At 35.2% G+C, this 23,366-nt stretch overlaps 1 long non-coding RNA gene across 1 annotated transcript; it reads left to right on the top strand.

The window, feature by feature from the left end:
- The first annotated feature begins 862 nt into the window (after nucleotides 1-862).
- On the top strand, nucleotides 863-21,829 carry LOC118172205. The gene is made up of 3 exons (XR_004753586.1): nucleotides 863-877; nucleotides 5,136-5,146; nucleotides 21,277-21,829. It is a non-coding gene; the product is annotated as an uncharacterized LOC118172205 (long non-coding RNA).
- Nucleotides 21,830-23,366: the final 1,537 nt, after the last annotated feature.

Genomic DNA, 23,366 nt, shown 5'->3' with positions numbered 1-23,366 from the left:
ATCTTTTCCACCTTTCCTTGTTTTCATATACTAAGCTTTTACAATTGCATTGTGTTATCTTTCCTTGCTCTACTTTCCATACTTAAAAACAAAACAAAGAAACAAACGAGTGGAGGACTGATGTTGCTAAATAGAAACGATGTTTTTGTTTGTGATGGGGGAACATATGAATCAGAACAATAAGATAGTTTATACTGGAAACAATATTTATTGTTTTAGGTTAAAGAAATACAAATGTTTGTCTTTGTGATGTTCATGTAGCATAATTACATCACCCCAAAGCAGTAAAGAGTATTATCAAGCTTGCTACATTTTGAGTGTTAACAACAAACAAACAAAAGATCGTAATCCTCCCCCCAGTGCAGAGCTATCTGGACTTTCTTCTTTTGGCTTCTGGCCCTGAAGTTGTGATAGGTATGTGCAGCGGCAACATACCTATCCTTTCTTTCTTTCTTTCCCACTTCCTCTCCTCTTAAATAAGAGGATAGCTCTGAGAGGGGGAAAAAATTTCCCATTATAGTGGGAAACTATTTTTTTTGTTCCCTCTGAATTGTGTCCTCTGTGATTTGTTTTTTTTGATTCTTGGAGAGGCAACTCCAAAAAATCCATTTATGTGCAGCTCTAATTGGTAGCTTTAAATGTTCTTTTATTATTTGGTGTCTGACAGTGCAGTCAGGCAGGCATTCTGAGCTCTGTGAGGGGAAAAATGCATTTACAAATGCGTCCAATTCAAATCAGTATTTAGGCTGTCAAGTGTCTGGCAAGATACAGATGAGTTACCTTGCAAGCATTAACATCATATGAATGACGGGTTATAATGTCATTCTTAAAGGAATTTGGGACCTCAGCAAGCCTTCTGTGTGGAAGGATAAAAAATGTGATACAGTAATTTCTAACATTCAGAGCAATCCACTTCCAGAAAAAAAAAAAAGAGGATAATTAAGGCTAAGACACAAAACATGCACACAAATGCTGCAGCTATGTTTAAGCAGTGACTATATTTTGGTACTTGGGTAGTTATGATCACAGTGCAGCCATTATCTGGTAAGTGAAGTTGCAACTTTGAGATCAACACATTAAGTTCACTTTTGAGATGTATATTGTGCATCTTAAAGTGAGGCTATACTTTCACTTCTCAGAAATCTTGCTTCAACATCTCTTAATTTTGTTGTGAGAAATCACTCTTCAGAGTAGAATTGAATAGCTTGAACTTTTGTGGTAGATTTCACATTTTAATATAAAATAAAGTGAACATTAAATATTTTCTATTCTTACATTAAGTATAAGCATCCGTCCTTCTGTATTTTTATTTAGTCATTTGATTTGTGTCATCCTTTGTATAATAAATAAAAATCCAGCAATATAATATAATATACCTTATGCCCAATTTGTTCAGTTATTTTTTTTGAGGCCAAGCTTAATTAGTTTGTCAACAAAATCATACCAAAAGGGAATGAATGGTAACTTTAATTATGACTTACTGCTTAATTTTGTGCCATCTTCTAGCTTCCCTTTATCAAAATTTGGGCTGCTTAATATATAGCTCTCCAGAGGCAGCATTACTTTTTAACATCCAGTTTTAGAACTGAGCTATCATTTTATAACTATGGGCTGACAGGCAAGCACGATTCCCCTAGAGGCTGTTGCAAGCAACTTGGTAAGAAAAAAGAAATATTTCAGGAAACAGATTATCCCTGACAAATATATACAGCTGTCTAATAGAGCAACCTCCTCAGACCCTGTCCATGTCACAGGATTTTTCAGGTCTCCATAATCTTCTTACTTTTACAGAAGCCTGTTTTGTATCCATTAGTATGCATGTGTATATTCTAATAGACTATGAAAGAGCTGTGTGACCTACTTACTGAGAACCTGGTTTTACATCCCGTTATTGTGCATGTATTTTTACAGTAATAGACTTCTAAAAACACCACATGACCCATTTATTCTGCTTCATCAGTAACTCTCTATGTAGTGCATGCGTATGTATATATATACGTATGTCCTTTTTCATTGTTTGTGAAAAACTTCCAATGCTGAACAAGAGCTCTGTGCTGTTTGGACTGCCTAGATGCTAATATGATATTTATTCTGTATAAAATAATTCATGATACTTAAAGGCATTTGCAATTAAAGAAAATGGAATGTACATAAAGCAACCTGTGTTTAGAGGCGGATTAATATTGCAATGTAAGCTGGCCTGTTTTTTAAAGGAATCCTTCTCATTTTGCTGATATCCTGTTGAACTTGCTCATGCCTTTTTATTCTTATAATTGAATTATTATTATTATTATTATTATATTTAATTTAGTGTAATTCCTGAATGTTGTAAAGGACCATGTGTTTTGTTTGGAAGCTGCTTGTGTTGTTTGGTATGCTTTAGATTTCAAACTGATCTTAATTTTATAGATCTCTATCAAAACTTTCCATTGATCTTAAAGGCTGAGGAGTCCCTGTCGATTCTAACAGAAAATTGTTTATAGTTGTGGTCATCTTTGTCACCCCTTTCTGTACTTCCTATTGCTCAATTTTATTCTTTTTAAGGGCAGGGATATGAAAAGTTAATGGCATTTAAGATACATGTCAACCATGGACCAATAATGTTTTGGTCTTTGTTCTTTTCTCAATACTGCCTAAGATTCAATTTGCAATTGACTCATCTTGTTGTGTATACAAAGTGACCACTTCCCTATTTGTATTATGTAACGTTATTTATATTCAGCCTGATCTGTTAGGGTGGGTACTTTGGCAGACATTTAATCCTTTTGTCCTGTACATTTTCAAGGGGATAGTTCTGTGGTATAGTGTCATTTTCGGAGAGTTTAGATGATCCATGATCCATCAGTCCCTCTATTTTTGAGCATATGCTGGAGTGTTGTATATCTTGCATCAAGAGCGTACAGGTTTTGTAATATCATTCTTCTTTTAGCACCCATACTGGTAAGGAAACTATGCCCTGTATGTAGGAGACTTTGAAAACTTCAGATGCTCCCTTTAGGCTCTTATCTGCATCTCAGATAGTTATTCCAGTCCCAGCTGTGCACAGTGGTCTGGCCCTAGAATGATTTACTTGCTGTCCTTCCCTACGCGTATCTTGTAGTCACTAGTTTATACCATACTGCAACTTGGAGAGCTGGAGTCCCAGAAAGGATTGAAACAGATATTCTAGTATCAAGAGTAAATAGGTATAGCACAGGAGAAGAGAACAGAGTGGTCTAGTCCAAGGGATTTATTTTTTTTGGAAAAAAAACGTTTGGAAAAACTGCTAAAGTGTCATTGGTGTGATGTTAACCTGCTTAATTAATTGTATTTAATCTGGGGGGTTTTATACCATACTTCTGAGGAAGAAGCATGTGGGAGTTCCACACAAGCAAGCTGATTTATTTTGTACCTCATCTGCACATAAATGCTTCCCTTTCCTTTATATTATTATGTATAATTTACATTGCACCTACGTTCATTAATTTCAGTACTGGGATTTCTTAGTGTAACAGGAAAAGTTGATCTATCAACAGTGTGGTATCGTAAGATCAGTGTTGTAGTTAACTTGATGCACAGCTAACTGATATTTGATCTTTAGCTAATCATGCACTAGTAGGGAATGGCAGCATATGAAATAGGTTTTTCTACCAATGATATGTGACCTGCAAGATAACTTTTGTAGATGGCCATCCTGTTTTGACTTTTTCATCTGTAAACTCAGAGTTTGAAGAAATCAAAATAATTAATGTCATTTGGAAGCTTTACATTAAAGTCTTGATGAAGTTCATGTAAGATGAGTAAAAAAAAAAAAAAAAGGAAAATTGCTAGGAGGTACTGCTTTCCAAACTCCTATTTAGTCTTGCAAAACGTGGTGCATTTTCCCTCATGATAATTCATTTGAAGTAGGTGTCAATGTTATGTCTGAAATGAATGGATGTGACCTAGAAAGGTAGAAGATTGATTTTTAATTTAACAAGGTACATTCAAAAAGGTGGTCAGCTCACTCAATATGTATCAACATGAGATAGGTGTAAACATTAACGTTGGTTCACTTAAATGTGAATGGAACTTACTGAAACTTGTGAATAGACTGATTTTGTTATATTTTTAACTTTATTAAATGGTTAAAAATAAAAGGGGTAAGTTCAGAATATGTTAAACCACTCACTTATGGTTAAAATTACAAGGGCTTATGAATGCTTCTGTGTTGAACTCAGTGTTGGGAGACCGCTACATTTTATGCAATTTAAGATTAATAAACTGAAGAAGGGAAACAGCTCTTGACACATAGAATCATGACTACTCAGAGATTACTCATTTAGCTACTCCACAGTAACACAAATACGTGTATAATGTCAACTGCTGTTATTTTTGTAGTCTTTATTACCTGTATTTAAGCCTCAGGACTTTAGCTGGAGAATCCAGGGTACTTCAAAGCATGAATGGTCTACTGCTTTGATTTGCTAATAAATTTTAGTATTATGTGTATTAAATTTACATGTTTTATTTTCTGAAGTGGTTCCTTCTATGATGTGGGCTTTAAGTGACATGTCCTTCCCAACCTGCCAAAATATTAGATGCTAATTACAGTTTATGATGCTTAGGATGAAACAGTGAAATTGTTGCAGATTGTGATTACAGAAGGGTTTAGAGCCATAAAATGCATACAGATATTGCAAATGGGAAAAATAAACTGTTAAGCTGTGATGATAACTGAATGTAGGTTTCAGCAGAATTTAAGATTTCATTTTTTCACTGAATTCGTGAATTTTCCTTGGCTATTTTTAATGATCCCTTGGGCCCAAACTGTGTATTGCATAACTCCATTTAGTGTCACAGAAAATTACTTACTGCTTTTATAATATAAATCACAAAACAATGTTGTGTTTTATTTAAAAATAATAGTTGATCTTTAATGACTTTTTGACAAATATCAAAATACGACTACAAAGGAAGACTTGAAAGCTTAATTGTCACAGTTTATATTGGTGATTACAGCAGCGAGTATCTGACTGTCTCCTAGAACTCTTCTGGGATTTTATCTTTTGAGTAAGAAACAATAAAAATAGCATTTATATTGAAATAATTTGCAATTGTAGGAAAAACCTGTTGACTTAGATGATCAGAATAGTTTATTTTAGAGAGACGGTCAGAGAGAACAACAGTAGGGGGAAAAAATGAATGCTGAAAGGAACCTTAGAAATGAATCAAATTTATGTGAGGCTCAAGTTAAAAGACAAAGCAATGGTATTTCATGTTTTCTCCTTTTTGTGGGTTGCTCAGTAAGCTTTTGATTTAGTAGTAATGAGAAGTAACAAGTCTTTCTCTGTTCTCAATGTGCTTTCCTGTGCATATAACTCACATTGGTACTTTGTTCAGTTTGTGAGATTGATCTTTCTTAAATAATCGTTCTACTGTACTGTACCAGTGGTAGAGTTACTAACTTCATTTGACATGAAAAACTCAACTAACGTGTAACAGTTGTCAGAGGTAGTGTCACTGCAGTTATTTGATTTTTTTTTTTTTTTTGTAAACTTTTGTGAAGTTAATTCTGTATAACTCTGCAGCTTAAATCTATAGATTTAAGATTTAAATTAAGCAGACCATGAGATTCTATGGCTAACCAGACAAGTAGTGTTGAGAAGAGGAAACATGGTTGGAAATTTTATTAGGTATGCAAGTTTTTCCAGAGGCAGATGTTAACCACAAAGTGTGAAGCCTGATATTTTCTGAATAAGAAACCAAAGGGTGTGCCCATGTCAGTGGCTTGGATTGGACTGGTTATGCTTATGAAATTAATACCCTGATTGTTCCCATCTACCCTCCTTCTTTTGCATCATCATGAGGTGGTCCTGGAGCATGCAACTTTCACCATTTTGGGTGGTGGTCTACAGTACAAAACTACAAAATAAAATCCTATGAAGTGTAGATTTTGGAATTTAAGTGTCTTTGGGTTCACTCTGCAGATCTTCTTCCATTAGTCCTCACTAAGTGAACCCAAAGACACTCATATCATTTAAAATTCCCCCATCTGTGAGCGCACTCAAACAGTCTTGTTCTCCATCTGTCCCTTGTTTCCGTCATATGGTTGATTCAGTGACACGTATGGTTGTTTTTACTTTGGAACAGTCTCAGGCAGAAACCGTGTGAACACAGCTAAGTGAGGTATGTTTAAACAGAGCACCACTATTTTTAATAAATTATATTCCCAATTTTAGCACTAAGGATTTAGATTTTAATAGTTCTGAGTCAAATCCTGAGTATAAAGTAAGATATTTTTTAAGGGCTTTTACATATATATATATGTACATATATGTATATATATATATCCTATTAAAAAGACATTGCATCATGCTTTGTTTATGTCTGTATGAGTGCTTTGAATCTAAAGTTGCTGCACAGGTATTGGGGATTTCAGCTAATCACTTTAGCAAAGGGAGACGGTGATGTGTTCTATGGAAAAGTAAGAAAAAACAGTGCAGTTTAAGATGTAATTTTTTTTTTTTTTAATGGTTTCTCAGTAGACAACTAATCTTTGTATGTGAAGGGAAGGAACTTGCTCTTATACATGTCTAGAAAAATCTACAAACTTTGGGTAACGTATTCACAAGGACTTCTGTGTGTTTGCCCTTATTTTTATTTGCATTTCTTCAGAAACATGAGATGACTGACTCTGTGGGCTCCTGTAGCATTCATGTTAATGTTCTACCTTTATGTAAATCCCGTGGCTGAGATTAGAAACTTGAATTCTAGTTTTATTTAAGTAATACTACTGATTTTCAGTGCAGACAGTTTTAATTAGCAAAGGAATGACTAGGAAGGTAATTTTTCCTGCATTCCTCTTTAACCTTTTTTGCATGTAATTTTTTTCTCCTTTGGAAATATATTTTCCATCTCAAATCTTTAAAAACATATAGGTCAAGAGACTGTTACTCATCTTAATGCTATCCTATTCACCTGTTAGCTCCATAATACAAGATACTCAACATAAACACCTGAGGAAATAGGGTTGTGCTGTGCTGAAAAATGCAGTAAAAACATAAATATATTCATTGATTGCTTTTCATGGACCACATTTAGTCTCCGGATTATTTTGAACAACTAAACATAACAATTGCATTTAAAATTTGAAATCCAGTTCATGAAGATATAAAGAGATGGAAGTGCCTTAGGTTGCCCCTCCTGTTGGAATGGGCTCGGTCTGTAAATATTTGAGTTCAATTCTTGGTGTAATTTCTGCTTTGATGCATCTGTGTGAAAAATATTTTTATGCTTTTTAAAACTTTGAAATGAGCATGTTATATACTGTTTGATGTTACCAGATTAACAAAGTCTAGAAGCTTTATTTATTTATTTTTATTCATTTGGGCTCAAATCTTTGGTTAGTTGTTTCATCATAAGGACTCCTGTCTGATGCTTTCATTTTGCAGAGAAGCAGCAGTTTTTCATGACGTGGCCAGCATTGTTCCTCAACTCTGCTTCTGCCTCTGTGGTTTCCTTTTTTCACCTCTTCTCTTGTATTCCTGCTGAGGCTTCAGTTCAGCTACTGGCTGGTGATCTTTGCTATAAATATAACCACCTTCTTTTCACAAGCTCATAATAATTGACAGAAATTATAATTTTACACAAGTCTGGAATTCTAACTTGATTGTTGAAAATTAAGGGCTTAGAAGCAGAAAATTCCACTTCTAAAAATACATTTGAAAAGCTGCTCAATGCAAAATTTGCAAAAGTATCCTTATTTTGCCTAATCATTGGTAAGGAACTGCTGGTACTTCTGTGTTGTGTATAAACATTTAGAGAGGTTGTCATTGCTGTTATATTTGTAGGAAGTCTAGCAGAACAAACCTCTGACTTGTCCTGTAGGTGCTGTCTCTGTAAATGTTCAGTAATAACAGGGCTGTGGTAGGTGTCAGCAGATGGTACTATTACATGCACTACACAAGCAGTGTTCTTCCTTATCCTATGAGCATATGTTCAGTCTTGGGAAGACGTGCTGTGTTGCTCTTAGCTTTGGTTATACAAGTCTCAGTATAGTGACAGATCTTCTGGAGAAAGCATATGAGAGCAGCAGGAGACTTTGCTGCCTATCCTGGTTTCTGATTAAATTTAATTTTTGAGGCAGAGCTGCTTTTTGAGAACTGCCCACAGTTATTAAGTATATTATTGAAAAAATAGATTGCCTACAGGCATTTCGATCATCATTTCTGTCCCAAACCCTGAACGGAGGATCTGCATAAATAGAACAAGTTATGTTTAAATTATACACAGACTTGTTGTATGTAGTTTCTCATCCATTAACAACTATCATGCAAAGCTCCACACATCGGCCATCATTTGGAAGAGTAGCACTAGAGTGGATGCTGCTGTGGGAAGAAAGGGAGACAAGGGAAAAAGTATTTTACAGTATCATATACACTGTGTATGGCTTTTCTTTCAAGTGATCTATTTTAAAAATTCCATGGCTTTTTTTTTTTTTTTTTTTTTTTTTTTTTTTTTTTTTTTTTAAGGGAGAAAGCAAAGATAAAGTAACTGGAAGAAAAAGGAAGAAATATCATGTGTTCTTTCACTTTGGGGGACTTGCTGGGTAAAACAATGTTCACAAACAGAAGGCATTCTTGGAATAGAAATTCTGAGACTGGATCAGCAAATCAGCGTTGGGAAGAAAGGAAGGTAGTACAGTCCTGAGACAAATACCGGCCATGTTGAGTAGTTACAAGCTGACACATGAATCATTTGACAAATTCTCCTTCTGAATATGAAATACTCCAATGTGAATGCTTTCCCAAATTTAATTTGGCTTTTCTTTTTTTGCAAATGGCTCATTAGTGTTAATTAGCTCTCCACCTTTCAAAAATCTGTACTTCTCACTTTTTATTGTTCTGATAAATATTTGGATGGCATCTATGGCTTCAAAATCAAAATAGGATCTAAGTGGCAAAGATTTCTGCATGGAAGATCAGACTGAAAGGGTTGAAGATGGATTCTGTAATGACTCTTCACGTCTTCAGTATCTCACTCTCCTTTAAAATTTGACTTGGTCTTCTGTGATCTGGAGATCATTGCAGCACCCAAATACTAGGCAAATGAGCACATAACCAGCTCAGCCTATCTGCCGGTGTCACTATTAGCATTGTAATGTAGAATCAGATACTCTCCATTGCAAAAGTTGTTTTGTTACTGTCATATGCTTTAAAGGTAGTTTGGCACCGTTGCGTTTGTCTTTACCATATTTTCTGTGTTTGTGACTATAACAGAAAAAATACATGAAGTGGTTCCATTTTGGCCCACTTTCTTTACTTGTACATCATGGCCCAGAAGAGCTGCTTGTAACTTTTCTTGCTTGTTACATAGCTTCAGCTTTACACAAAATGTAAAATGTGTGTTGCTATTACTTATTTGCTAAATGTTGCCGATAAAGGGCAAGTCTTTAATTGCAGTAAGTTGTTTCCATAGTCTGGGAGCCTGTACAGGAAGTTCTTAATCTTTGTTGTAGAATTGAGTTTGTTCTTTATTGCTTTAAAAGTAAGAAATCAATGAGGTATAGTCTGAGCAAGTCGGAAATTATTTCTTCAGCACACTCGGTTTTCTAGGAATTATATTTGTCTGACAATGTGGCCAATCGATTCATGCTGCTGTACAGTTTTTAGGTGTATGGAAAAAATCAAATAATTTTGCTAGTTGGCATAAAGTTATGGGTACAGCAATAATTAAATCCCTCTCTGGTGAGGTGCTGCTACCCAGGGCATTGTAAGGGTTTTCTCAATAGGATATTGCAAAATTACAAGGCAATTCAGAGAGGATAAAGAGAGATCAACAACAATGTCTGGAAATGGAAGGAGAAAGAACAGGTTTTCAAACACCACCTTTTGTGGTTAAAGTGTACAAATATGCCTGAAAGATACAGGTGCCAGCAGATGTTTCACGAACCACTTGTGTCATATATGCAGTAATGCAAATCTTACATGAAGAAGGAGGAAATAAAGTTGTGCTGCTTTTGGTGTATGCATGTTTTGAGGATATTTTCTGTGCTGAAATAGACTTGTATATCATTATTTACTTTATATTTCAACTCCTGTTTGTATCAACATATTCAGATGCTCCAAAACTTATTTTTGTAATGGCCAATCAGCAAGAGAACTAAACCATGCATCTCAGGAATTGCTCATCAACTGCATAACGAAGATGAATGGCATCTGAAGTTCTGTGATCTGATCATGCAAAAGTAGCTTTTTATGGCAGCAATGGTTTTGCTTTGCAGTCTGTAGAAAGTCACGCACCATGCAATTTATTAATCACACAAAATATGATTGAAGGAAGGGAGGTGGGGGAGAAAAGGTGCTGGGTATTCTGTGTCTCTTCCAAGCAGGTGGCTAGCCTGGTGCTGAAAATCTTATTTGTTTTGGGCATACTTAATGGTTGAAAGAATATCAGATGACAGTGAAATTCTCAAACTGCAGTGAGCCTAATTAAGAGTTGATTCTGTTGCTGTGATTTCAAGAACACCTAAGACAATTGCTAATGGCAAATATTTGCCAGGATTGGTTAGATTATAAATTGGATGATGGAAATGCCAAGTAGGACTGTCCTGAACTCCTGATCTCTTGTCTTTCCTGTGAGATCTAATTATAAAGAAAACTTGTTGATGACATCTTTGATATACTCTTGCATTCAAATGAATTCAAAATTTGTCTTGGCAGGCAAGCATAAGGTTTGGGAATGCTTCTTTCAGAAGCCAATTATGTAGGTGTTGTGTTTTATTTATTTTTTTTTGAATTGGAAAATAGACAATAAAAATTCTGTCATAAGTTCCCATTGTCCTTGACATCTAGAAAGATTATAATGAGAAATTTCAAAAGGCACAGGGTGGCTCTTCTTGCTGTGTCGCTAGACCCCTTGTTTAAAATAGGAGAATCACAAATCTCACAAGCCTTGCAGGTGTCTTTTTCTCATTTTCAGATTTATGCAGTTAAGTTCAGATTTTCAGATTTATGCAGTTAAGAACTCTTCCTTCTGAAAGGGTGTTATCACAGCACATTGAGCCTTTGGAGGATAAGGGTTGTATGTTGTCACAGCAGCAAATGACAAGTTGTTTGTTTGTTTGATAAATGGTTGGAACTTATTTTGTTGAGTGAAAAGTAATGAGTTCTGTATCAGAAAGGACGAGGATATAGAGTGAAATGGTATGAGTGTGTGACTTCCATTCATCTTCAGACTTTCTGTGAACACTGGAGCAATTAGAGCCCAAAGAATGGTGATGAAAGCAGAATGCATTATCATGCAGCATCATAAAACCCCAAACATACAATGTGATTTTTTTTTTCCACTTGTATCCCAGTAGATAGCTTGTGTTTGCTTTGTGTTGCAACACAATCTCTGCAGTATTTTCTGGGCATTACTTTTTTCACTAGTGCTGCATCTGGTCTCATCACTGTTATCCAACTCATTCATCTCTGCATTACCACACTGTGTGTAACTCTGTACAGTATTTATGTTGTGCTACAGGAAAAATGTGACCTAATTTTTCCAGAAATAAAGCCTGTCTGAGGGTAGAAAGTTAAAATAATGGCTGTGCATTCAGTTTAAGGCAATTGTTTGAACCTAGAAGCATTTTGCAACCTTCAGAGCTGCTCTGTAGTGATGTGGTAGGGACCAGTTATGATAGGATAAGACAACTGAAAGTGCTCGCAGTGAACGAGAATGACTTATTGGAAGGAAGACACCCATGCTTGCTGTCCTTATTCACCCAGTCCCTCTCTTTCATAACTGGGAATTCATAAAGCAGCATGAACAGTGAAGAATTTGTAACATAAAGCTGTGGTCTCAGAATGTGAATTGATCTCAGGGCTGGAATTCGGCGTGTTTTCTAATGGAAAATTCATCCTAAGAGAGTTTGTATCTGAAGTGCTAAGGTCAGATAACAAAGCTGCTGCTGATAGATAGTAGCAGTGACAATAAAAACTGAAGTCAAAACAAAGCCTGTAGAAGTAAAGGAAGTATGTTGCTCTTTTTCTAAATTTACTGTGTCCTGCTTCCTGTCTCCCTTTGGTGTGTAGGACAGCATATTCATGGTGTGCTAACAACACACTGAGAGATTGAAGGAGAGCTACCTGGAGAATGTCTTAGCATTAATTCACTAAAAATAAAGAGCATGGGTTTCAAACCTACGTGAGGTTTTCATCTTTTTGTGGTTTAATTCCTTCATCTCAGATCTCTCTTGCATTTATAACTTTTGTTGTTGTAGGGAAAATGTGACATTGGCTTCTGCCAGTGTTTAGATTACGGCATGGATTCATCAAGCTTTCAGGATGTTCAGCAGTATTGTGGATGTGTGGTTTTGGTTCAGCCTATTTAGCTGTTTCTTGGAGGATGCATTGGCTTTCCAGGGTCATGGTGGGTGGAAGTACCACTGGGAAATTCAATAAGGAAGCCACGTCTCTTTGCCAATATGTAGTATGAAAATTCCATTTGCTCAGTGTAGGGTGAGAAGTGTTATTTCAAAACAAAATAATTAGGAAATGTCTTTGACAGATAGGCTGACAGCCAGCTGTCAAAGTTGAAAAAACACCTTTACTTTGTGACACCAGTATGATGTGTATATCGTTTCATTTTGCTTTGCACTCTTACACAGTAACTCATACCAGTGCAGAGTGCAAAAAAGGTGTAAAAAATTGGTGCAGATTCTCTTATAGTTCTTAGTATTGGTGCTAGAGTTCAGAACTGGGAAGAATCAGGCCTTGTTAAGTGATGGATGTTTAAAAGCTGTTTGGCGGTGTGTCAGCAGACAGGAGAGAACAGTTTGTAATGACAGGGACCATAATCTCATTTCAGAGAGAGAGTCTGAATGAAAGGGTTGTGTTTTTTTTTTTTTTTTTTTTTTCCCTCCATATGTCCCACAACGCAGTGCAAGACACTGATCCACCTTTTGGTATCAACATTTCTTTGTAAATGCTTGCCCTGTCCTCTAAGAGTTCCACTATGCAGAGCTTTAAGGAAGTGCTAAAAGCACAAAGAAGTATTGCAAAGTCAGTCTCACCGTGTATTTCTAATTGAACACCATTCACTCCATCTTCAGTCAGGAAATAGAAAGCAGAAAGGGAAAGGTGTTAGTCTTTGTATTTTATGTCTTAACTGCTTCATCTTTACCTCTTCCACTGACTACAAAGAAGTGGAAGAAAACATCAGGGGAAAAAATCATCTTTGTGATTTACAAAAATTGTCCTAATTACATAAATGTGTAGTTTCTTTCCTTGGGAAATATTTATCAGGGGAAATGTTTTTCCTTCAGTGGAGAATTTAAAGATAAATGAAAAATAACTGAATCTCTTTTCAAGAAGATCTTTTTAAAATTTATGTTCTACTAGCAACAGGTAAGCCCTCTGTATTTAAATAAATAAAAATAAGATCCTAGCTGTATGGTCTTTTCCCTAACCTGATGGAGACTAATATCCAGTCAGCCTTCACTAAGCAGTTGCTGAGAACGTTTAATATCTAAGCACCAGAGCTTCTTTGTGCTCCTTGGAGATTCGGCATGTGGTTTCAGAACAATCTCTCAGTGGTATAGAGTTGTCTGAGTTCTTCAGGTGGTGTTTTTTTCCAAGTGAATTTGACTGTGGCTTGTGAACTTCATACACAGACATTTAATTTTGATTTACTTGTTAAGGTTAAATTTCTAAAATTAGTGTTTTGATTCTGAATATTTTTGCATATTATACTCAGGGTTTTCAGTGAAATCTGTTATGGAAAGTGTGAATTTACAACATAACTCCATAATAGCACTTCATGTGCTCTCCTTATGGTTGGAAATGCAAAATCTACCCGTTGATACCAAAGCCAGCAGAGGTGAAACTGTGTAAGCAAGTAGTGAGATAACTATGAATGAGTTTCCTGGTGTTCACAGGGTATTGCTCAGCGCTGCTAAACTCTGTAGATTCCAGCTGTTAACAGAAGGATGGTGAGCATAATTACTTAAGAGACCAACAGTCTGTATTGACTCATTTACAGTTCTTAAGTGTATGTAAAGAGCTTTTGTGCAGCTGAGCCAGAACTTAAAACCCTTGTGAAAACATGGGAATGCTGTGTTGTTGTGTTTAAAAGAAACTGATGCATGACCTAATGGCAGCTTATCTGATAGAAAGAAATGCTGAACCTTTTTTTTTTCTTTTTTTTTCTTTTTTCTTTTTTTTTTTTTTTTTCCTCAAAGCTAAAATCCAACAAGAGGAGAAATTCATGACTAAGGATAGTTGGTATGTGTTGTAATTCTCTAAACATACATAAAAATAAGCATGTATTGATGAATATTTTGAAAAGGTTAGGGAAATTGAAACACAGTTTGTACAGTAACATTAATCAATATTTACTGAAGAAAAATCATCTGATTTTTCTGATTTTTCTGAAATGACAGTGCACCTATCATTTCATATCTAATTTGAAGAGATTTTTTACTTTTGGAAGATGCTCCTATTAATCATTAGAAATGTTACTGTGATTCCCTTACAAGTTAATTCAACACAAGTTGCTTATTTGGACATTAGACTGATAGAGATGTATATATTTTTTATACCTAATATTTATCTATACACTGATACATCATGGTTTGCCATCACATCCACCTCAGAAAATGGCCAGCATTTGCAAGTTCAGAAAAAAAGACCAAAAAGCAAATGTGGCCATTTAATAACTTCTGCATATATATTTTTTCCTTCTGAGTGCACAAATAGTGCTCATTTTTGGAGGTGGATATGATGACAAACCATACTCTATCAGTGTGTTCCAAGCATTTTTCTCTAGCTAAATTACAAGTCATATAGTTCACTGTGTGGGCAGAGACTTTTGAATGAGCAAAATCCCTGGAAACTCATTGACTAGAAGTAAATGGGCTGTTTTTTCCACTCTGTTCCAAGAAGGACAGATGCTATGCTCAGGCATAGGCTGAATATTAAATGCTACTTCTGGTGGTTCTGCATGACTGTTCTAGACATCTTCACAGTGCATTCATGACTACATTTTACTTACACCCACTAAGGGTGCTCTACTTATCACCACTGAAACAGATGATGATATATTTTCCTTTTTTTTTTTTTTTTTTTTTTTTGGTACTGAGTGCTCATGAATTTGAGCAGTTTGTTTAGCTGGATCAGTGCACTAATCTAACTTGCCATGAGCTATGCAAGCACTGCTGCTGTCACAAGAAGCGGCAGGAATACATGACTGGGTAAGGTTTCCAGGGGTTGCAGCAAAAAATTCATTTGACATGAGTTGTGTGTGAACCTGTGCTTGAGTAAAAATAATTTCTGTATTAGAAAATGCAAAGACCAGATTTTCCTCTTCTGATACTGTTTGTGGTACTATGTTTCTGAGGACTGTTGCATGTGATGAAAAAGAAAGCAAGTATTTTGAAATGTATCAAGCTCTTGTTTTTTTCCTCACAATAGCAATGCTTTTTTTCCTGTGTCTAATTCCGGTAGTGGTGGAGGAGGAAGTATGACAGTGTAATGCCTTCTAAAGTGCTGTAAAAGAAGAAGATACAATTAGAAATAATTATTTCAGCCTTTCTCTTGCTGTGGTGGAAAGGTAATTGGGGAATTAGTTATTTAAGGTATGTGAAATGGCTTAGAACCTACTATCCCTTCCAGTCAGTTTCAGAAGAACCCAGCAGGTATTAAGGGTGTCCTGATGGCTCCCCTGCAAGGCGGAGTAGCTGGGGGTTGAACATTTTCCCAGAAGAGAACTGCATTCTCAATCATTTCCCTTTTGACTTGTATAGGCTGTGGCATTGCATTTAGGCTGGAGATTTTAGGGCAAGAACAGAGATTATTAATGGATTCAGGTTATGTTTACTCATAAAATTTCATTAAATATATGCCGGCTATATCCTTTTAGATTGACTGAAACCCTGGTTTTGAATTTCAGTTAAGTGAATGAGGGATTTATGAGGGAAGTTATAATAAAAATAAATGCATGTAAACTAGAAAGACAAGCCTTAAAACTGTGCCAAAAGACCTTACTACAGCTATAAGGATTGCTCAGCATTCAGGTCCTTGAATTATTGTTATATTATTATATATGTTAACCTCATAACGCTCATATTAGGGTTCGGTTTGTGTTTCCTTCTCCTCCATTCCTTTCTCTTATTTCTCTATTTGGGCTTAAAGCCACTCAGGAACATGGTAGCCACATAAGCTGATACTGCAAACAATTCAAAAAGCTTATAATCATAGCAAAAGCAAAAGTTTTTATTACAAAAACTGTAGTAAAACTGCAGAGGTCGTAACAAGTTTTTCATCTAATCCAAATGCAGAATAACATCTGCACCTTTTTCCAAAGGGTCTACAGACAAAAAGTGATTTATTTACAAAAGCCCTGGAGAATTAGGTTTCTTTTTATTTATTTATTTATTATTTTTTCTTCCCTAGTTTACCAGATGTGGGTTGGATTTTTACAACAGTAGCTTTGTTCCTCTTTTAATCATTCTTTCCAAAAAAAGTGTGTGAAAAATGATTCAGTAAAACTAAATATAGGAATTCAAAGTGGAAAGGAAGTTTTCTTTAAGATGTAGTTTGAGTTAGGCTAGAAGCGTAGAAAAGTTGCAATGATGCATTAAATACTTTTGTGGGTTATTATACATATATGTTGTGGGCAGGATCTGTGGCTATGTGACCAAGAGCCACACAGAGTGGACAGTGGTGTAAATAAATTTTAAAAAAAGACAGCAGATGTAAGACTTTTAAATTAAATTATTATACTGCCTTTGTTGTTCAGGAATTGACTGATATGTTAATGAGTTTGACTGAGTTATGTCCCGAGGCATGCTAATTTGAGTAATGCATCTTTTATTACATGACATAAGTATACACAGCTTATGCAGAACTGTCTAATTTATTTTGAATTTTAATAAGGTAACAGCTTCCCTGTCAGAATCTGTGCTAACAGCCATTGGTTGTAGCAGGTGAGGAACAACAATGTATAAGGCAGCTGATAGCAATGATATTCTGAGGCTCAAAGAATGTTGAGCCTCAAATCTCAGGGGGAAAAAAAATATTTATTTACTTACATAGGGAGATAATTATTTAAAAAAATAATATGGCAATATAGGTTTAGCCATCCTCAGCAGCATGTATAATAAGGGCTGGTGATGAAAATTGGGAACCTTCATGACATTAATTTTAAGTCAGATTTAGTTTTCTCTTTGATTTTAAGAGTTACCAGTTTTACTGTGATATGTGTGAGAAAAAAAAAAAAAAAACAATTTCTACATCTTCTCTTCTTGGCTGTATTTGATTTAGAAATCATTAGAGTGCATGCGGTTCAAATCATCCAGCAAGAAAATGACAGATGAGCGGCTTCCCTGGGTCAGACTGAATGCCTGTTTAATCTGGTGTCCTGATTCTTCAGAAGGAAGAGAGTCTGTTACTTTTTCACAGCCAGCTGTGTGCAGAATTCTAATGCTGATGGTTTTCATTCTATTTTGGCATTGTCTTAAGATTAGCCGTGTTGTATTAGATGTTATTAATATCTAATGATGCAGTTGCATTTTTTTGGTCAGAGTTCAGGAGTTGGCAGTTACAATTTGTAGTCAATTTTGTTGTTATATTCTTTGTATTTCTTAAAATGTTTGTGTGAATTTCTTTTAAACTGAGATTGGTTTTTGGAATTTTTCTGTATGCATATGATGGGGATCTTGGCTTTCTAAGTCTGATAGGCATTCAGGAATGTGTCCATTTGCATACTTTTTTAATTACTTTTTTTTTTTTTTTTTTTTTTTTTTTTTTTTTTTTAATGGACTTGAACCACTTTGTCTATGTAAAGACTTGCAGGTTAAATAGATTTTGCCAGAAAAGTTGATGAGCTTAAATAGTAGTTGTCAGTTTTACAAGTGCAGAAGTTTGTGTGTTTGTTTGTTTTTTGATAATATGAACTAAAGGAAAGCTAAAATTCAAATAGTTATTTTTAAAACATCTGGTGCTTGTTGAACTCTTGCTAGCTGATGGAGTATCCTTGATAGAGTGTAGGTGTTAGCCTTGGCTTCTTTCTTATATGTAGTTATTCAGCTAAGACCATCCAATGGGAATTAATTACTTCAGCAATGATTTAAGAAATTTTGTTTATAATCTAAGCCTTTTTTCTATGAAGTTCATAACATAAAAGTGCCTTCTGGCTAATAACTGAAAATGCTATATTATAATGAAAAAGAATTTCCTTGAATCCAGACTGTCCAGCAGAAATGCCTCTGTCTCTTCAACAGTTATAGTAGAATATCTTTGCCATATATTGTTTAATATTTCCTTATATTTTAATTACCGTGCAAAACAAAAAACCTGTCTTTGCTGAGCGAAACACTTATATAGATGTAGGGGCAGGCTGGTTTCCAGTTTGGTTCTCTAACATTAAGAAATATGATACTGGTTTGGGAAAAACTGAAGCTAATAAGATTTAAAGCCCTCATTTAACAGTTTGAACACAGGCATGCATAGCTTTATCAATAAATAGCAGTGTGATTGTATGCGTGGACTTGTAGAAATGTTCATAGCGGTATTTTGAAATAACCCTCCGTTCTCTGCCACTCTATATTGCTGAATAATTTTTAGCAGCAATTTTTAGCAGCATCATGTTTATAGTTCACAAATAGTATAGTCGCATGTCAGTGAAGCAAAGAACTCAATTTCTTGGGGTCCTAGGTTATGTAATCAGAATAATGCTGCAGAATAACTAATTGTGAGCCACGTAACCTGCAGGCAGAATACTATTTTGGCATGCTTGAAGCCTGGCTCTGTTCCTTGTTCTGGCATAGATAATTATGTTATATACGTCATACCGTATGATGTTAGATACCTGTCTCTGCTTCTGTTTTCCTTTCTTATCCTAGTGTGTCTATCTATTTTGATAATCCATTTGCAGCAAGAAATACTTGCTTCTGATTTTATTTTTAGGGATAATAGTTGACATAAAGGATACATGCACCAGTTATGCTATAAAACACGGTCTTGTTAAATAAAAATATAAGCAGATAACTTTTCCTTTCTAATTTTTCTTAGAGGAAGTTTACACCACTTTCTGTAACTTAATTGTAAATTCAGTATAATCGTAGATCAGACAGCATGCTAAGTCTGAATTAAAAGCTTGTCAATTTTGAATTTTAAATTTGTACCTCAATTTGCCCTTCTAGCTTAATGAAAAAGTAGTTCCTTAAATTTGAAGCATACTCACCCTTTTGGGATATTTGGATTTTTCCTTTGGACTTGCCTTTGATATCTAGTGATAGCAAATATAGAGACATTAGAATTTTGCCGAGTGTGGTAATAGTTGAAAAGAAACTAAACCTCATAGGTTTTTTGTTATTCCATGTTTTATTTGTGGACTCTGAGTTCTGGAAACAACTCCCACTTCTGATGGTGTAATGAGATGTTTGTTTTGGCATGGTACTTTTTCAGATAGGCACCTTATAAAATAGCCAGAGGGAATCCTTATTACGGTAGAACTAAGTGACTTTATAACTTCCATATAAAACATACAAGAAGTACTATGGCTGTGTATAGAGTTACACTTTTGTTTTTAGTGGAGGACTTTTTTAAATGTTAGTCAAACTGTAAAATAATTAAGTACTTGTGTAATCTTATTATTCACAGATTAACAGAAAAAATTACTAAATAGTGAAGTGTCTTGCAGAATTACCGAGGGCTTTGGTGCATAAAACATTTTAGTTTCTAGCAGTAACTTTTGCACTTTTGGCAGAAGGTAAAAAATTATCAAAGGACTTCTTTTCAAAAACAAATGCTCTCTCTGAGATGAGAAATTCAAATAATTGAAGATGATGTAATGTATTTTTTTTTATATGGAATAAAAATGTAGTACTTCAGAAAATATTGTTCTGCTCCTAGAGCAATTTGTGCATTTATAGTGGAAACTACGATACAATTATCTCCATGTGGGACTGCACTTGTTCTCTGGAGACATCTGCTTTTATAGAAACATGCTTGTACCTCTTGCTTGGCACATCTCTTTCTGTAGGGAGAAAAGTAAAGTACAGTGAATTCAACAGTTAACAACTGCTGTAGTTTTCAGTGGTATTTGAATCATGCCTAACGAAAAAGAAGGCATAGCAAATTCTGAAATTTGATGGCTTTCACTGAAGATGGATCCCCCCCCTCCCCCCCCCCCCAATGGCCTGTATAGCAAGGCTGTTGGGCATCAATTTAATCTTAGACAACATTTAAAAGAACTGATGATGCTTCATTGTAAAAACAAAAAACAAACAACAAAACACTGTTTTTTTTTTTTTTTTGATTGTAAAGCTCTTCCTTTGGCAAATTAAAATAGTATTTGATTTTAATAAAATAAATAGACACTGAAATATTTATTATATTATACATATTTTAAACAGCTTGATAAGCTTGCAGCCTAAGAGTTGGCTTTGACCCTTCAAGTTTTATGGATTTGGATTTTTCTTTTTGTATCTTTTTTTGTATCCTTAAGAACTGAATTCCATAGAGCTCATTCCACGATTGCATAGTTTACGAATCTCACTGAGAATACTTTTTTCTTGTAAATCAGATTTGTGAATTAAATTAAGCTGGTGAGAAGTACCTTATTCATAGTTAATTTCATCAAGCTTTTTGATGTGTTCTTTTAAGTGTCCTGATTTTGCAGATAATGAATCTGCTTTACTAGACTTTTGAAAAGTAGATGCTTAATCCAGGCTTTGGTGCCAAGTCAGTTTTGCTACCAATGGTATGTCTTTTTTGATGGATCTTTAAATAATGCAGAATTATGTGCAAGCTAGCTTTCAACCATGACAAAAAATGGGCATGTTTCATTATGAGAGGCATAATCTTGAACAGCTTTCCTAGACTTCTTTTAAAAGCTCTAATATCAAGATTATCTTTTCTGGATGTGAGTTTATGCATTTATTTATTTGTTCCTTTGGAATATGAATGCTGATTCAGGTAGTTTTTGTTTGCAGTGCTTACTGAAACAGTTACCTGATTGCTCCATGTGTATCATTGTAGTAACATGAACTCATTATCATATAATGAAGCTTTAACACTGGAGAAAAATTGCTGTCTCCCACCTTTCCTTTCTTTAATGTAAAATCTGATGGGATGGGCTACATAAAAAGAGTTAATTTTGGGTGTGAAACACTGAATCTATTGATCCTTGTGACCAGTGTGACATGGCAATCCAAGAGATCTCTTCTGAAATCTTTGGGCAGCTACAAAGCTCTGCTGTGCAAAGAATTGTTGTTAGCTTCAAAGCTAGAGCATTTTTCTGAGTGTTAATAATGAGGGAAGGATTAAGAAAAACACCTATAAGCTTACATCAAATATACACAGAAACAATAGCACAGCCTTTTGTGTTCCCAGATTGAGAAGGTGCATATTCTAAAACTTTATTAAATGGTCATCCAATGCTCTTGCAGTCAGGTGTTAAACATGTTTTATACATGTTTTCCTTGGCTGTGACTAGACAGAGTCCAACCCATTAATGGTTTTGGTTTTTTTTGTGTGCAGTGTAGCTTATTTATCTGATACTGTGTAGCTTATTTATCTGATACTATGGTATTGGCTGGCTCTAATTTTACATAATAAAATGCTTTGCAGAGTGCTGAATTTGTTACCATTGATTTCAGTAGCTTTTAAAGCTTCTGTTTCAAACAATGCTCTCATAACAAACATTTCACGAGCATGGGGCGTGGACAGAAAGAATAGGAAAATCCTGTTGTACCACTTCTCTATCATGTGTTAACCAAGGCAGTACTGAAACTATATTTTGTAATTGAGTTATGTCTAATCAATTTTGTTCCTCTCATGGAATCTCTAAGTGCATCTAGAACATCTAGAACTGTATTCCTCCTGCTAGATCTCCTTCGCAATCTGGTCTTTTTTTTTTTTTTTTTTTTTTTAAAGTCTCAGTCACCTTGGAACAGATATCTGATATTTATCCTCTGTCAGTTAGTTGTCTAAATAATTTACATTGTAGGAGTCTCAAAGGACTCTCTAGCTGACAGTTCTGATTTAGAGCTGTGCAGTCTTTGTTACACAAAAAAGCCTTTCTCATTTACTTCTGCACTTCCTTCTCTGTTCTATTGCAAAGTATCTTGTTTAGGATTTTGGATTGGCGATACTTTGATACTGTCGTGCAGATACGACTGTTCCTTGAAATATTGATGTTTGTTTCCTGATGTGCTCACTTAGCTTCTGCATACAGATAGATGTTCTCCAAGTATTCCAGTTAGTTGTGCTTACTGACAGAATTGCTGTCTGAAGCAGTGGATCTTAACCCACTTCTTTTTCAGTAAGCTGATTCTAGCTGTTGCATTGAGACAGATAGAACCCTTTCAGCTGGAGCTAGTCTAAACAGCTATCTCAGTCATCAACAGAGATTTAAACCCTTCTCACAGATTTAGCTAATGGGTCTAAGTAATAACATTTACCAAAATTGCAAGCTGTTTATGAATATTTGTAAATAGAGAAGAGGTTCAGTTCATGCAATAAATGTATATAAGCTTTGCTTTTGGGTGTATGTGACAGCGAAGAACATGTATTCAGTTATACTCTGTTTTCACCTGGTAAAAATACAGAAAGCAAATCTTTTAGTATTTGTTTGCATTTATGTAAACACTGTTTCTGGTTTCTAATTTTTTTCTGCAATGTAATTTCTCCCTGATCAGAAATGAAGCTCTCTGCAGTAGAGAGAAGACGTGCTGCAATTATACAGGCTATTGGACATTATAGAGCATATCTGATAGAGCTAAGTTCACTGCTGCTCTTGACTTCAGGGGCTCCTGCAATGTTTTTTCTCTAATGACAAGCTGAGTAGGGGAGAATGAGGGACTTGATTTAGTTTCATAGCAGTCAGAATGCTGGGGAAGCTCAGTCTGACATGAGCTTCTTCTCATAAATTACATAGGAAAAGATGATATCGTTCAAAGGGCATATTGATTTAACATCGTCACGTAGGTGCAAATTAGCATGTTGATACATTGATGCATCATTACATGAAAATTGCTATTGTTTCTCAATCTCCTCAGGAGAATATCCCACTTAGTTAATGCCCTTGTGTCTTGTCTCTGTATTACTCGGGGAAATAATCTCTGCAGTCTTTAGCCTGAACTTGTTTGTGATTGCCTCCAGGCTGGGAATGTAGCATTTTTTAATTTATTTATTATTTTATTTTTTAATTTTATTTTATAACAAACAATGGGCAGGGAAGGGCAGAGCCTCTGTATCCCGACTTGGTACAAAAGGAATGCAATCTCAAGCTGGATGGCATATCAGCCCTACACTGAATCTCTTCTTCCTTGTTTCCATCCTTTTTTTCTGAGTGTCTCTCCATACTATTGGAGAAAATTCAGTGAAGGCTACTGAGTTCTTTTTTTTTTTTTTTTT

Source organism: Oxyura jamaicensis, chromosome 10, assembly GCF_011077185.1.
Source record: "Oxyura jamaicensis isolate SHBP4307 breed ruddy duck chromosome 10, BPBGC_Ojam_1.0, whole genome shotgun sequence".
In the NCBI taxonomy this organism is placed as follows: domain Eukaryota; kingdom Metazoa; phylum Chordata; class Aves; order Anseriformes; family Anatidae; genus Oxyura; species Oxyura jamaicensis.
Note: the sequence above shows the minus strand (reverse complement) of the source record. Positions and strands in the feature narration are given on the sequence as shown.